Consider the following 17,258-nt stretch of genomic DNA (forward strand, 5'->3'; position numbering starts at 1 on the left):
TCCAAGAGATACTGATTTAATTTATGTGGGATGCAGCCTGGATATTGGGAATTTTCAAAGCTCCCCGAATGATTGTAACATGGAGCAAAGTTTGATAACCACTGGTGGAAAATAGTTCTTTTCTTGTTTGTGTGGTAGAGGAGGCGTTCGGTTACAGCTAAAGACAATTAGTAACTGACACATCTACTTTACACAGTTGGATTTAGGGATTATTCTTTTGATTTACCATAATCTATTTGGTAAATTCAAATGAACCCACAAGGTGCAACACTATGTCAAATTTGTTAAAGCTAAGCTAGTTTCTGTCTACTACTGTAGTGAGGAATCTTTGTATAGCTTAGCATAAGTTACTTATAAATACCTCCCCCCCAAATTATAAATGTATTTAAAGATTTATAGATATTGCGATAATATATTTGGCAAAATATTTCTATGGTGATAAATATTTTATTTACTGATAAATTTTTATTTGCTACTAAATAGCAAATAAGGTCAAAATATGTTTTGTGTATAGCAAGTAAAATCATAGTATTTTTTAGTGTTTTATGTTGTAAGAGTGATTATTGTTAATAAATAATAGGGAGTTTAAGAATTCGATTATTTTATCTGAATTTAAATAATCAGGAATTTAAATAAGATTTCAGATCTTTTGAAAATATTAACATTTTAAAAACTTGTCAGGACAGAAACTAGTTTTATCATAATAAAACCAAGGGTTTGTATTTTACGTTAATTCTAGAACGCTGCTTCATCGTTGCCCCAATTTCACTTTTCCGTGAAATTTTCTTTTTCTTTTTGCAATTGTTAAGCATATGAGAGGATAGCCTGGGTTCTCTGGATAAGACAGAGTCAAACAAATTAATTTTATCAAAGCTGAGTATGGACCCGTGGGCCATTTCAGAATCCTGAAAACTTCAGACACAAGGGAGCCTGAATCTATTCAGTTGTTAGCTTTTTCCCGCTGTGCCAGGTACTCAAAAGAGACTGACAACAAAACAAGGAGATGTGGAAAGGCCTTGAGGCACAAGTGAGCAAGACCTGCCACTGTTCAAGGTTTGAGTGGACGTGCCCAGATAAGCCCATCTACCTATCGACATCTGGACACGGTGGGAATACGGCGTGGTGATGGACCACCTTTGGGGGACGTGCACAAAACCCACTTGCACCCCGGAGGCTTCCTGAAGTGAAGCAAATGTAATCTAACGCTGTGGGGAGAGAGGGGATGCAGCTTGCCAGTGTTACCGAGTCCAAACTTGTTTTGCTTGCCACACGACAGGCCAGTAAATCAGGAGATGAGATGTTTGGGCAAGGAGTAGTGACTTTATTTATTTATAAAGCTGGCAGACCGAGAAGATGTCAGACTAATATCCTGGAGAACCATCTTCCCCAAGTCAGAATTCAGGCTTCTTTCATACTAAAAAGTGGAGGGAGTATGGCTGATTGTTGCAAACTTCTTGGTATAGGAATTCTTTTTTGTTGGAATCCTTTGTTTTTGCAGCTGTCCACGTGGATCAGGTCATGGTGCCCCTGTAAAACCTCTAACAAAACAAACATTATTTTTTATTCTGTGGCTTATTATCGTTATATGTCTGAAAAAGTGTTAATAAATATCCTTAAAGGTCAGAGCCTTGAGAATAGGCTCTCCTGTATATCTCAGGCTAAAGGCAACATTCTTTTACAAAATGTACAGAGCTAGCAAGACTAAGCCCAGAAAACAGGGCACAGGGTTAAAGCCAAAGGATCAGGTCTAATATTTGTTCTTTTCTATTACACAAGTGGCCCAGACCAGACTCTCCTCTGACACAAGGCAAAAGCCTAGCACCAAAGTATAAGCAAGAGGAAACTACCCGTGAGGGAGAAGCAGGAGGGTGGCATAGTCAGGCCAGGCCTCCTTAACGCTTATGGTGGAGCAGGTATACTGAGAAAATGCTTTGGAACTACAGGCCTCACCCCATCAAAAGTAATAGCAATCCACCAATGGAGGTATCAAGTTTCTGATCCACTAAAATTAATTCTTGCAACAATGAAACACAAACTTCACTCAGTTCCTGACTAAACTGGTTCACCCGCCATCCTCTCCACTATCTCCTGGGATTCACCTTACAAATGTTGCATTGCTATACATAAAAATAATACTTACATCAGACTCTACTGTTATTTTCTGAACCATTCCTGGCACTAAGTGAAAAATGATGAGAAACAACAAACTTGAATCAAGAGAAAAAAGCAGACCTGGAGCTGGCCCAGGCTGAGATCCAGAAATGGCCCAGATTTTTTTTTTTCCCCAAAATTAGCAAATATAGTCATTTATTTGACTTTCTAATAAGAAAGTCTCGAATTTTTTATGTAAAATGATTATGTTTTACAGGCTGTGAGAGACATTCAAATGTAAACACAAGGTCCCATTGGACCCAGGGAAAATGGAGCATTATTAGGTGTGATAGTCTTGTGCTATAACCAGTGATTAAGTGAAAGTCAACACACAGAAAGCAGAGACCTTCCCTCTCCACTCACCTCCTCTTCAAATTCTTTCCCTAATTTAGGTTAACAACTATATCCTCCAGGCAGAAGACCAGAGGATACCACTCTTGTTTTCTGAATACTTCTTCCTTTAAGAAAGAGTACCCTATTGTTTTATGGAAACTTGCTCTCTTTTTTTCCCTCTCTGATTATATCAGTTGTAAATAAATAAAAATGTGTATATAATTTATAATTGTATATAATATTATGTCATTTATATATATGTAAAATATGTACATATAAAGTTTTCATTGATTCCCTTTTATTGTCCTTGTTTTTCTATCTTTCTTTTCCCCTTTTGTTTTGATTTCTATTTTCCTTGATAACATAGTTCTCTAATACATGGAACTATTTGCTTTTCTATTCATATTTAACAATTAAGTGATACTAGCTATTTTAAAAAGAAGTCTGAGAATGAAAAATACCATATGATATCACTCATATGTGGATTCTAAAAAAAGGAAAAAGACACTAATGAACTTATCCACAAAACGGAAACAGACTCACATAGAGAACAAACTTATGGCTATCAAGGGCAAAGGGGGTGGGGAGGGATAAATTGAGAGTTCGAGATTTGCAAATATTAACTACTACATATAAAATAGATAAACAACAAGTTTCTTTTGTACAGCACAGGGAATTATATTCAATATCTTGTAGTAACCTATAATGAAAAATAATATGAAAACAAGTATCTATATGTAAGATTGAAACACTATGCTGTACACCAGAAACTGACACATTGTAAAATGACTACATTTCCATTAAAAAAAAAAAAAGAAAGAAATCTGAGACTTTTCAATTGATGAGTTCCTTTCATTGGGGAACATGATGCCAGTTATTTCTAAGTCATTTCCCCACAGAGATATCTTCCAATCTTCTGCCTGGAGGATGGAGTTATTCAGCCAAACTAGGGAAGAAATCTGAGGAGGGGGTCAGTGGAGAAGGAGGGTCTCTGTATTCTTGTGTTTACTTTTGCTTACTTACTGTTCAGAGCACAATGCTGTCACACCTAGGAATTCCTGATTTCCCTGGCTCCAATGCTAGTCTTCCTGTAAATCTCCAAATAATAAACCTCATGTTTCTGCCAGAGTTTGTAGGTATGGTTCTTATTGATACTAGGTTGAAAAGCCTTCAGAGGTGCTTGTTGCCTCTCATACTTTAGCCTTTCCCAGAACCTGTAGTTTAAATCCACATTCCCCGCCCTCCCCTTCTCAATGGATAACCCTGGTAAACTAAAGTATAAATTTTATGTGCTTTGTAAAGTATCCACTCATCCATTTGCTTTCCTGCTTCCACAATTATCATACCTCATCAACTTTTGTCTCTTTGTTGTGGAAGCTCTTGATCACTTTATTCTCATTTCAGGGCAGTTTTAGGAGAGAGTTTATTTTTAATCTGACATATTTAACCAGAGTCCTTCCAGACTGATTTCTTACTTGCTTCACTTTTTTTTTTTTTAGCTTATTTTATTACAAGTGAATTTTATGCAACTACCTTGAAAGTGTGTGTGAGTGGATGTATGACAAGTTAGGAAACCCCAAATCTTAGAGACTCGGCCTTAAAATAGGAAGTTTAACTCCTTCTCATTTTTTATGATTATTCTGATTTTGAATTTATTTCTGTAACCTTACTTTATCTTTTTCAATTGATTGTTTTTTCTTTTTACTTTGTTAGTATTTTCTTCCTACTCTTGGACTATTTGAGATATTTTCTTTCTTTTTTCCCTCTGGCTGCAGGCAGTTGCAGATTCTATTACTGTGTTTATATAGGTTACACTTAAATTTTTAAAAGGTATATTTTAACTTTTATATTTCTATCAACGTTCAGATTGATTTCATATTTGTATCCTGCTGTTAAATAATACAAAAATCTTCCTGTATTCCACATCTTTCCCTTTACAGTTATCTTAGATTTTTCTTATGGAGTTTTGCATATTTTTTGTTATGCATCAATAATTATATTGAATCGGATTTAACTTCAATTGCTATATTTCTCAATGCTGTTTCTTATAGTCTATATTTCTATTTTCTTGATTTATCTTATTTTTGAAATTTTCATATTTTTTGACTACATATTCTGTACTGAAGGTGGTAACATGTCTAAGGATACCACTTTCTAAATTTTTAATTTTTATCCTTATATTTTAATGCTAATGGGGGTAGGAGCTATAAGTAAAGTATACTAACTTGTTTATCAACCCAAAGTCCTATTCTGGGTATTTCCCTTTTCAGATACCCTTTCTCAGAGAAATTAAATCTTTAGCTTGTCAACAAATCATGAATCATGGTATTAGCAGCTCCTGAGTTTTTCCCCTGTCTTCCTTCCTGCTTTCCTTCCTTCCCTCTGCCTTTCATTCTTCCTTCCTCCCAGTTATTCTTGCTATGCTAGTTTGTGGAGAGACAATTACTTCAATCTCTAATCTGATTTTCTAGCCTCAAACTGAATCTGAGAATCTTTTCCAGAGAAATCTTTCAGTTTTTTAGGACAGTAGTTCTCAACTGTCAGATCATAGTACTTACTGGAACAGTACTTAAAATACATATTATAGGGAAGAAACTCCAGAAAAGGAAGTTGAAAATGTGAAATTGTCACAGATGCGTGAATATTTTTATGTAATAGAAAACAGTTTCCAGTGATTTTAGTAAAAACCCAGTTGTCTAATGTATAAATGCGTGTAGTAATAGCTTCACTGGACCAGTTAATCTTAAGCAGTTGTGATTACTTACACTGAAAATTACTCTGGAAGCCCTTTATGCTTTAGATAGTTGTTGATTGCTAGCTTTGAGTTTATCAGGGACTTGGGAAGGAAGGGCTGCTTATGGTTTTGGAGAAGGGTTCTTCTTTCCTCTGCTTTGAATGCTCCAAATGAGGCCAGTGCAATATTTTATGGAAAGACTGCTGAGAAGTGATGAGAAACAAAACCAGGGGTGTCCATGGCAGAGCTAAGAGCAGTGGGGAGTCCACTTGAAGTGAAGATGAAGCTGCCAATTAGGATAGCTCAAGGATGATCAAATGGCTCTATTCCCAAAGAGCAGAGAGGAGTCTGTCTTAGAAAAGCCTACAGCCTGACCTTTGGATTACTAGTGCAGAATTTATTATCAGTTTATTTTCTAAATGACTAGATACCGTATTAGAAAATTTAGAAATGAAGAAAAATAGCAGAGAGAGCATTATTGTATGAGACAGCTATCATGCCTCCTCCCCGTCTACGTATATTAAATCTGTGTATAAATAAAGATTAATAGTCTAAGTGTGATGGATTAGTAAAGATAGGTTTCATAGCCACCAAGTGAAGGATAGTAGTACTGTCATTGCCTCTGAGTAGAGAAACAGCTAAAACTAATAACATATAATGTAAAATTAAGCAATAGTACTTATTTTATTGATTTCCTGAATTAGGATTGGACATATTCTAACCCTGGATATTTCTTTAAGATGTGCTGGCACTTTAAGTATTTGTAGCTGGTAAAATGATGTGACTATACTACATTTCAGAGAGGCTGTATGTCTCTCATGAAAGATAAAGCAGGACCTGGTCTTTATAAAAATAAACTCTTTATTAACGGTATCATTGTTACTTAACCTATGTAGAGACTATAAACAATGAGTAGATATTTTAAAACAATTTAAAAATATTTGTTTTAAACACAGGAGGGGAGCTGCTTCTGATTCATCTCTCTGCACAGGTTGTTGATTAGCTTTAATGTCAAATTTGTTTTGAAACTCAGATTGTAACTTTTGGGAAATAGTCAGCAGTTTCAGCTATTGTCCTAAGCTTAGTCTGTACATGGCTGGCCACCTTCATTATATGGCTTCATGTTGTTCTAGCTCTTAGCTGCTTAGAAACATCTATTGTCAAGGTTTGCTGTGTCTTCACCAAGGGTTCGTTGTTTAGTGTTTCTCTTCTGTAGCAAAGATGAAATCAACTCATGTTCTCAAGCTTTTTCTCTTTCTCTGTTCTCTCTCTCCAGACCTTTCAGGTTTTCTTGCTTAAGATGCTGACTTCCAGCTGAAATATATAGAAAAATGTTCTTTTCACTGTGGCGTACCATTCTTGATAACTGAACATTATCAGATATTTCTGATTCTGTTTTCTTATTTCTTCTTAGAAAGGAATTCCTAGCACATACATGCTGCACAGTGGAAGGAACAGTCCTTCTCTTCCACTTAACTGTCTTCTAGCTTGCTCTAATAACTTTCTTCCCTAAAAACAGTTATCCTGTAGATGATAAATCTATTTTTGTTACCATAATCTCTGAATTTAGGCTCAATGACTTTATCTGACCAATTAAAAATAATGGAATTTTAACAGCCATCTTTAGAACTTATTGAACATATAGACCTCTATTTTTCTGCAAATGTATGCTTCTCCCACAATATAATAACAATCTTTGAAATTTCCTTATGATTTAATTAAAAGGTGCTATAATCATTAAGAAAAATTCTGAAGACTTAGAATAGTCTTACCAAGTCCTTTCGGTTTAGTATATAACCATGGGAGGATGGACCTTCAAATTAAGCAAATTGATTTTGAAACATAAATACCAGACTGTAAGGTCCAACTTCAAGTCTTATTAACAGTCTCTCTGGGTGAAGCAGTTGGAAAACAGGGATATTTAGCCACCAGAGCAGTTATAATTAAAATGAATATAAATATAATTATACAGCCTTGTAATTATCTGGTATATAACATTTGAGTTTCCAAATTGCAAATGCAAATAGAAAGCAAATCAACACTGCAAATTCTAATTAGTTATCAGACAGGGACATAAGATGAAAGAGTTCAAACCAAAGAATCTTATGTCAGCAAATTTAATTACCTTCTAATTTTGATCCTGTACTGGAGGTTACTTTGTACCATTGTATGACTTTTCTCGCGTAGTGTTTTTTAACTACTTAGCATTCAGTTCTATCCACTTTCATGAGCCTATGCTTATTCCTTAAATGACTTATAATGGTTCCTCAGAAAATTCCAGAAATGCTCTTATCTGCTTAGTTACTATTCCAGTTGTGAAAAACCTCAACACTGGAACTTATTTCCATTTCTGATTGTGTAGGGAGGGTAAAACTAAGTGTAAAGAAATATTGTTCAAATAGTATTATTTTATAATGATAACGTCTGCTACAATCACTATGTCGTGTATGTGTCACAACATTGGCTGTGGAAGAGTTTTCTCAAAATTACCCATCTATTGTTCTCTTCTTCTTCTGGGAACAAAGGAGGATTTTGCATACCTTGCATTCTTCCAGTTAGAGCCATGATCTGTGATTGCAAGTGACTTGGTCATTTTCTGCTTGGGGCATTTAATTTCTAGTATGAGACCCTTAAATGCTCTCTTCCCTGGCCAGAGTGAAGAAATGGTCACAAATGTCAGGTAGAGCAGCTATAAACAGTAGTGTCTTGCAGCCCTGGTAGTATGACTGTGGATTAGCCCCCCACCCCTACAGTCACCAACCACAGATAGCACATGTAAAGAGAAATAAACTTGTATTATCTGAAACTGGTGAGAATTGGAGGTTGGTTGTTAAAAGAGCATAACCCAGCCTATTCTCATCAATGTGCTATCTTATTTTAATTGCTTTAATGTAAATGGCACACCAAACCTGAGAGATATTATTCTCCTTTTGCAGATGAGGACACAAACTGCAAAAGTTAAAAGGACATTTTCTCAAGGATTTTGAGCCTGTAAGAATAATAAATGGTAGTAAATCTGAGCCCACTACTCTTCCTGTTCTTCCAACTGCACTGTACTCAGTTGTGAAAATGACTGCAGTGTGCTTTCTATCAGAACTGTACTGGTTTGCTGGATTATACAGGGTTACACAAGGAGCAATTCAGGAAAGGCAGGGAACAGAGCTGCAGTGATTTTTAGTATTCAGTTTTAGTCTAGCCAGAGAGAAAACATCTGCTGTCTTCATTGCTGCTGTAGCTGTTGGAGGTGCTCTCCTTAGGGTGGTGCTTAGCCTGAGGGGGGAAAACCAGCTGAATGTGCTTAGAAGGATTTGTTCTCTCTGAGGTTTAGAAGGTGACATTGGTATATCTTTCTTTATAGGGATGCAAACAGAAAGGTGAATGACTTTAATATTGCTTGTTGCTTCATGTTGCTCAGTTTGAGGGACAGTGACATAATTTTAAGATTCTCTTTTATCACAGAATTTGTGGTCAGGCCATGTTCTGGTATTTGATCTAGAAAGAGAATGACCGTAAGCATATTTCAAGTGCTGTGCTAATTTCACACAGTGCACATCGTTTATTGGCAGAGACTAAGAGTTGTAAAGAAAGTTTTAGAGGGGAAAGTTTATCTTGAGTATTTGAGAATAGTGGTTAGTTGTGCGAGACCAGGAATCAGATTATGATTCAGGTGACCTTGGAAAAGTTATGTAGCTTCTATTCAGATACCTTATCTGTTAAAAGAGAAACAATAGAGTTTGGTGAGTTTTAATGATATATTATATGTGAAACACTTAACAGAGTGTGTGGGACAAAGAAAGCACTAAGATAATGTTGGAACGAAAGTTTTTCCGAGTTTTCAACCAATTGAGTGTGAGATACAGACCTTTGTGTTAGATTAGGAATCAAATTTATTATCTTCTTTAATACTGGCATTTGAATTGGAGAGCTCAACTTAGACAAGAGGCCACCATTGGTATTGTAATTTAATTGAGCCAATTCATTGTATTAGCTTTTGTTAGGAGATATTATGGTAACAAACTATTCCAAATATCTGTGGCTTACAAAAGCAAAGATTTACTTCCTGTTTCCATTGCGGGTTGGCTGTAGGTTGTTTCAGGCTCTGCTCTGTGTCTTCTTTATTCCAGGATTTACAATGACTATACAGGCACAATTCAGGACATTATTAGGCTAGTAACAGAGAGAAATTTAAAAAGTGGTAAGCCGTGCAATATCGTTGCTTGGAGGTAGCATGTGCCACTTCCACAGATGCATCACTGGCCAAAACAAGCCATACGACAAGCCTGATATCAGTGTGCAGAGATGTACAATCTCTCTCTAAAGAAGAAGCCATCAACATTTTTACAAATATATGGTCTATTAGAGTCCACACTTTGGGTGTAAATATTTATTACCTTTCCTTCCACAAAGAAAGTACACGCACCCTCTCCCCAAGAGCAACATCAGTCATGGAATCACATTCGGGGGCTATGAGTAATTATTGTTGCATCAGTGGCTTTGCTCATCTGGAGAACTGTGAACCCTAAAGGGAATTTTATCTGCTTCCCAAACGATCTTTTTATTTATAGAATGGAATGGGTCAGGGTAACCCTAATAAACACTAATTCAGAAAAGAGAAGTGTGTGACATGCTCAGAAGTCACTGCTCCACAGTAATTTTGAAGTTCCTCTGTGTAGATGTCATTAGGGCCCCCCATACTCAGGATGTGTGGAATATACTTGTTTAGGCCTCTGCTCCCTAAAAGTCTCTTTCTTTTTCAATCTGACTCATGGCTGTTTTAGAAGGACAACTCTCTCAAAAATATGATCAGCCTCTTGTATATTTGATACCATTTAGCTCTGCCTATAGTGATACACATAGCCCTTTACAACAAATGCCTCTTTCTTTAGATTTAATTAAGGGCTACTTGAATCTCCCTTGGGAGAGCCAAACCTTTAGTGTATTTCCTTCAAGCCATTTGTCCAACTAAAATGATTTAATGGATACTGCATTAACCAATTCAGAGGATTTAAAATGATTTTTATAACTTCTCTTTGCTGTTGTCTTGCCACTGAGTTGAGATTTTTGTAGACCTTTGTATTTTTCAGTTTTATCTGTGTGATGGTTGGAAGTGAAAAGCAGTTGCATTTTCCAACTGTGAAAGTCACAGAATTTCTAGATTTTCTAAACTCCCTTTTAATCTCTTTGCAAACTAGCTAATTCTTTCCTGAACTCATCTCTTTCTTATAGATTTTTAAAATCAAATTAGTCAGAGAAACTAACCACACAGCCAACTTCTGTTTTCCCACTTTATCTAAATCCACAAGCTCATTAGGTACAGTTATTAATAGAAAACAGTTTTGCCAGATGTTTGCCACTGCAGAACATGAGTCTTCATCTTTCTTGGCTCTAATAATAGTTGGTTGGCTGTCCACTGTCTAGTCCCAGAGCCAGTGCCATACATTTTCGAATTTTTACTGCAGTTCCCTAATTATCATTACCACTTGCTGAATTAGCCACCTTTTTCTAGGCTGTGCTATAGTAATAAGCACACCCCAAATTTTTAATGGCTTAGCGCAATAAAAGTTGGCTGACATGACATGACAACTATGGTCTGGCTGTGGCTCTGGTTTCTGTCTCTTTCATTTCAGAATCCAGGCCAAGGAGCAGGGGCATTATCAGGCTTACTTCAGAGAGAGTGAGAGAAAAAAAAAAGATAAATCACCACATAATGGCTCTTAAAACTTCTGCTTAGAAGTGGCACAGTCATGATCCCTTGTGTTCTATTGGATTTAGCAAATCACATTGGCAAACCTGGCATCAGTAGGTAGGAATATGTAATACCTTCAGTTGGTGAGAGGGGTGAATGTTTTCAGAATGATATAATTTATGACAGTCCCATTCAGTGACAAATACATGCTTCTGAAATGAATGGGCAGTGCTATTTGGAAAAAAACAATACAATCTATCTCATCTACCCATTCAGTCATAATTTGTGGAACAGAGAAATTACAGGACTTCTCTATAGCACAGGGAATCTCTGCCTGAAAGTTCTTGGCACATGAAAGAGGGACAGGTGAGGAGAACACACACTGCATAAGGCAGGCAGTTCTGAGATACAGAGAGAGAGACAAAAGGCTGGGTCACGCCTGTGCAGAGACCTCTTACACGTTGGCCCCACACAAAGGTATCAAGCAGCTACCTGCCTTAGTCCCTCCTTCTTTGATGAGGAGGAGTAAGAGGGCAACCATCAGTGATACTTCAAAACTCTTCCCTCTCCTGGAGTGGAGTGGAAGTTCCTTCCTCTCTTACAGAAGCATATTTTCCACTACTTCCCAGATAATTGCCCCCTTGTCTCTTTGAACCTAACAGCTAATGCTATGGATAGCCAGTGTCTGGTGTTCTCTCTCGGTGGAGCCTATTTTTATCAAGATGCTTCTTCAATAACAGCTGCTTGTTTATAGGATCCAGGGTGAGCATCTCAGCTTTGCCCCCAGAAATCTCTGAAATGGGGCCTGAGTGAGACATTAACAAATGAACTGTTAAACATGCTTTACTATGAATGAAAAAATTGTGTTTATTTTATTTCCCACCTTAGAGTATGCCTAGCCAAGTTGTTCCGTAAAACTGAATTAAAGACTAGACAACAAGCCCAAATGTCAACATGTCTTAATATGCTTCCAGGAATGTAAGACTGTTCATGTGACCTTAGTGTTCTATTCCTTCTGTGTATTCTTAATCATTTATAGCAGGTCAATTTGGGTTTTCAGTCTTTCATGTGTTTCTTAGATTGTTCGTTGTTTTAATTCTCTACTATGTGGTAGAGAGGCTAGAATATAATGTCTGCTTTCCTTTTTTACCCCTTTGCTCTTGGTCCCACACATTTGTCTTCCTATTATATTTCTTTAGACTCTCCTTTGAAGTATGTTCAATGATGAGATATGAAGACACTAAGATGTAAATCTTATCATCCCAAGACTATCATATTGGATAATTCTACACAGAGCATAACCTAGACCAGGATATTACCTTTTTTTTTTTTTTGTCTGTTATGGATCTTTGTAAGATGGTTTATCTCCAATGTGTCTTACTTAGAAATCTAACTGTATAAATTTTCTGACCATAGTCCCCCAGGAAATATATAGTTATGCTTTCTCAGATAAAAGCAAAACAAAAGAAAAGTATCACATGCAAGAAAAACAGCAGCAAAAAGTGTTGCCTTGAAACAATCAAATGTTGCTTGAAGTAGTTTAGACTGATCTTAGTCCTCCCTTCTGAAATTTTTCTGAGTTTTCTTCAGCCACCTGGCTGTCTCTGTTTTCAAGCTGAGGGTTCCCAGTTGCACTTATTACAGACTCTCTCTCTGCGGTTTTGAGTGCTTTTCAATAGTCTTTTGGATCTGGATTGTCCCTATGAGTATAATTTTACTTTATTTTTTTCTGTGATCTTGTTTCCCTTTCTTCTTTACATCTCTTTGGGGCCCCCCACCCGTATTAATAACATAATACACACGAGTCTGACTTTATTTCCTTTTATTGGATTTTACCATCCCACTGTACTATTCTGAAAGCCAGATTCAATTTAATTTTAAAACTACTAGGGTTTCTTACTGATATTCTGAGCAAACATGAATTCTTTAGTCAGAGAATTAAAACATATAATCATTAATAATATTTTTATTTTTTCTTCTATCTCAATCTAAGAAGAATACCTCAACCTAGAAAGAGTCTGTATTTCTCAGCTGGCTGACAAAAACAGTAACTCCACTATGATGGCTGCAGTGCCCAGGTCTTTAAAATCAAAAGCCTTTCTCAGGGCTTGATTGATTAACCATGATGACCCAACTTGAGATCATTGTCTAGAAGTCAGTAGCAAACCACATGAAGCTGAGAAGTTAGAATCTTTAGTTTCTTCTTTGTTCTTATGTGACGTTCACTACATCGACAAAGAAACAACAACTGAGGCAACGTTCCAGTTCATTAAAGTTTAACAGTGATGATAGATTGCAAAATCACCAGATGTCTTTACTCCTGTGCCCACATACTGTTTGACTATGCGGTTTTTCTCACTAGAGTGGTAGATTTTATTTGCCCTCTCTTTGAACTTGAGCTTTCTTTATTAATTATTTTGCCTAATAGAATGTGGGGAATTAATGGCACCAGTTCTGAGTCTTAGCCTTGAGAAAGCAAGTTCTTATTCACTTGGGCTCCTACCTCTAACATGAGAACAGTCCCCCCTACTTGAGTGGTAAGAGATGCATCCACGAGAGATGACAACATTACAGACCAGCCAGCAGTCAGCCTAGCCAGAGAGAACCCAGTCAAAATTAGCAGAGAGTCAGCCTTACCTATACCTGATACAGACACATGATTTAGATCAGGGTGGACTCCCAGCTGACCTCCCAAAGAGGTTCTTATTAAACCTAATAGTTATGTTTAAACTGTTGACTTTTGGGTAGCTTGTTATACAGCAATATGGTGACAGCTGATAATTAATACAGAGGATCATGTGCTAGAGCTCTGTGGTCTGCCAAGGATTATGCAATATGCCCTTTGTAATTTAAGCTGTGGGACTATAGCCCTTGTTGAAAACAGAATACAATAATTTCGTTTGGTAGTACCTTTAAAACCTGCATACAGAAGTCCGGCCAATTTTGATGTAAGCCTTAATTGAAATTAAATGACTACCTGTCTCAGTCTCATCTTCAGTGTGAGAAGAGGCCAGGTTGTATCAGGGGTATAGTCAGATCCATGTCTGATTTTCCAACAGCTAGTGGTCCCTCTTCCTAAAGCATACATCTATTGAAACTAGATTCAGTCCTGCAGAAACCCACCATTACATCATAAAAAATGTTTTATTCTTTCCTATGTGCCATTTGGTCCCTTAATTTCCTGCTTTATCCCTGTTTGAAAGGTTTCCCCCCCACCCCATGTTTTGGTCATTCTGACTCAGGCTAAATAATCATACCTCCCCTGAGTGCTGAGTCAATAGAAAATACGAACAGGAGACAGGTAGGAATTAGGTATGTCTAGATTGGATAATATAGCTTGAACTCGGGGCCAAATCCAGCTTTGTACATTTTGTACCATAAATTAGAGTTACGTATTCAACCCGTCACTGGTGGAACAGTTGGTTTCCTCTACTATTTGGGACAACAAGTTAATACAAATCAAAAAGTTAATATTCAGGAAGTGGCAGAGGGAGCATCCACTACTTGTAAGTAGGCACTTCAGAGAGAGAGAACAAACAGCATAGTGGTTGAGCAATGACCTTCAACATGTTAACCTAGTCAAGTAGATAGTGGATTCAGAATCTTATAAGTTGAAGCCACATTAGATTTTCATTGAGTTTCACAAAACATGATAGTGACGTTGGACACAATATAATAATTTATCATAAAAAATAGTTTGCTAATTTGTAATTGGGACATGCAGAAAGCCAATATGTGGATGTGGAATTCATTGGTGCTGTTTTCTGGGCATGGATTTCACCCCCATTAAACTGGGAATAGTTCTATGACTTGCTTTGACCAATGAAATGTGAGAGAAAGAATATAGGCTACTTCCCAGTTAGAGCCTTTCAGCGCAGTGTGTGATTCAGTAGATCCCTTCCCATTCTTTAGGACTCTTGAAGCATGTGAGAATATAGAATTTCCTTCAGCAAAGGCCCCTGTTGGAGTAAATCCTTCTAATGAATCATATTGAACATATAACCTGAGTAAGACATTTAAAACCTTTGTTTAAACCATGGAGATTTCAGGGTTGTTTGTTACTGTAGCATAAGCTGTTTTTCAATTCCATAAACAATATCTAAAGGCATTGTAAATGACTGATAACATAGGTTTTTGTTATGTTAGTACTCACTTAGAGTGGTTTTAGTGTTTTGTCATTAGAGGCTGGAATGATGGCATTCTACGGTTTTCAGTGCAGAAAACCAAAGCTTTGCAGTAACTGGGAAGGGAGATAATGTACTTAATGAGAACTTAACTCTAAGAAAATAAATTGGAATAAAGTGGTAGTGTGTATTAGTGCACATTAGTTGTTAACCGTATTTGACAAGGAATTGCAAAGAAGAAGCGAGCACAGAATTTACTGTCATTGTCTCAAAGGTTGGTTAGAGAGTAGGGAGCAATCAGAAATGTGGGGATTTATAGGACTGGAAAGGTAACTGCTTCTTAACCTCAAATAATAAAAGATAAAATGGAGAAATTCTTTGATCAATAAAGATAGATTAAATCTCAGGCACAAGGCAATATTTAAATCAAGAGAATGGCTGATACATCCATTTTGTTAAAACCTCTCCATCAACTAACATGTCTCAGTGTAAAGGTCCAACTAAGAAGGTGGTTTCAATAAATCTTTTTAATTAGAAAAAAAATAGCTCTAGGAAGAGAGACTAAATACATGGTTCTTTCACTAGAGTCTGACAGGTTGCAGAGACATACAATAAAACTGAGAAAAGAGTCAAGGATATGAGAAAACAAAGAGATATTTTTAAAATCTGGTAAGTCTAGAAAAGATTGTGTGTGCAGTAATTGGTACATGGGATATATTTGATTCAACTAAGTAAGAAGCCCATGAAAGTTTTTCAGAGATGGTACTGCCAAAGAAACTATGATGGAAATTAAGAAATTCTAAAATTATCTCTCCAAGACCTAAAATGACTATTGAATCCCCAGCATTCTCCAAGTAGTAAATAGGATGAGAACATTGTTCAGCCTATAAAGATGACTTTTTTTCCCCTAATGTCCAATGTATGTATCTAAGTAGAATAATGAGACGAATTATCACCCAAAGGACATAATCACAGATCAAGTAGAACAATGAATGAGAAGCTCCTTCTAAGGAACAGAATTGTGAATTAATGAAGAAACATTTTCCTTCCAACAGGAGGGAGTCTGTGAATGTCTGACAGAAGGATTGCAGAATGTTACAACAAGTGGCTATAGGGCATATTTCCCATTCTTCCATTTTCCAAGGTGAGTCTTTATTGTAGTTATATTATCTCTGTTCCTCCATTGTACACAGGGTACATGGGGACCACTTATTTGGTTTAGGTCTCCTGATCAAGGAATATGAGTGATCCCATCCTCACACCATATATGAAAGTAACTTCCATGTGGAATAAATATCCAAAGTTTAAAAGAGATTCTGTTTATAATTAAGATCTAGGTTTTTTTTGGTCCAAAATTCTCAAATTAATAAGAATTTGACTTTGGGCATTTTAAATGGAACATTTTGAGGATAAGGATCAAAAGGATGAATAATTGACTGTTGGGATTAATGATGCTTGCTCACAGTAGTGGCATGAGTGATGTGATACAGGAAAATAATTAGTCTCTAGGGTTAATCCTAACCCTTTTAGGTACCTAAATTCATCAATCATTGTTTAAATTCACCAACTATTTCCAGTTGGGTGAGAAAATAAGTTGCCCTAGATATTGCTTCATTAAGTACATGTGGAATGGAATAAAGGGGGATGTGATATACTTTAAAGCATTTAATATTAAACATCAAGAAGATCTGACTGGTAGATTGAATATATGCTTTATATACTCCCATACCAGAGGATGAATTAACATAGGAGTATGTTTAGAAATAAAATATCAACTATGATATAGTTTTATAGAAGCCATATAGGAAAAAAAAAAAACCTTGTAAACACTGTGCTAATGACTCACATACAAATGCAGCTTTAGACTACAAACAGCTGCTTTTGGAAAAATCAACCTTGAAGAGGTTTATGCTTTGTTTGCCTAAAGCTAAATTATCTTGCTGCAAAGCTCAGGAAAAAAAATAAAGTAACATTTTGTAGGTATCGGCATAACTTCTGGCACGTTAATCTGTCACTGAGACTTGAATAAATGTCATTTGATTCTCTGTTGGGGGTTATGATAGCCTTTAACAGAAACATGTTTAGATTAGACAAACCAGAGGACAAGAGCATACAGTATGTTGAGACAGAGTGTTTTTATGCTGAAAATATTTCCATAAATGGAAGACTTTTTGAGAACTTAAGCCAATCTATTTTAAGGTCCCTATGCTATTATTTTTTTTCTTTTAGG

At 36.4% G+C, this 17,258-nt stretch overlaps 1 protein-coding gene across 1 annotated transcript in view; it reads left to right on the forward strand.

The window, feature by feature from the left end:
* The window catches only part of LOC123611833 (uncharacterized), an 853,613-nt gene that overhangs the window by 537,225 nt on the left and 299,130 nt on the right, over positions 1-17,258 (forward strand). The window contains exon 11 of the mRNA XM_074366584.1: positions 16,084-16,172. The gene's annotated coding sequence lies outside the window, so the exon portion shown is untranslated. The remainder of the gene's footprint in view (positions 1-16,083; positions 16,173-17,258) is intronic.

The sequence above is a fragment of the Camelus bactrianus genome, chromosome 6 (assembly GCF_048773025.1).
Source record: "Camelus bactrianus isolate YW-2024 breed Bactrian camel chromosome 6, ASM4877302v1, whole genome shotgun sequence".
Classification (NCBI taxonomy): domain Eukaryota; kingdom Metazoa; phylum Chordata; class Mammalia; order Artiodactyla; family Camelidae; genus Camelus; species Camelus bactrianus.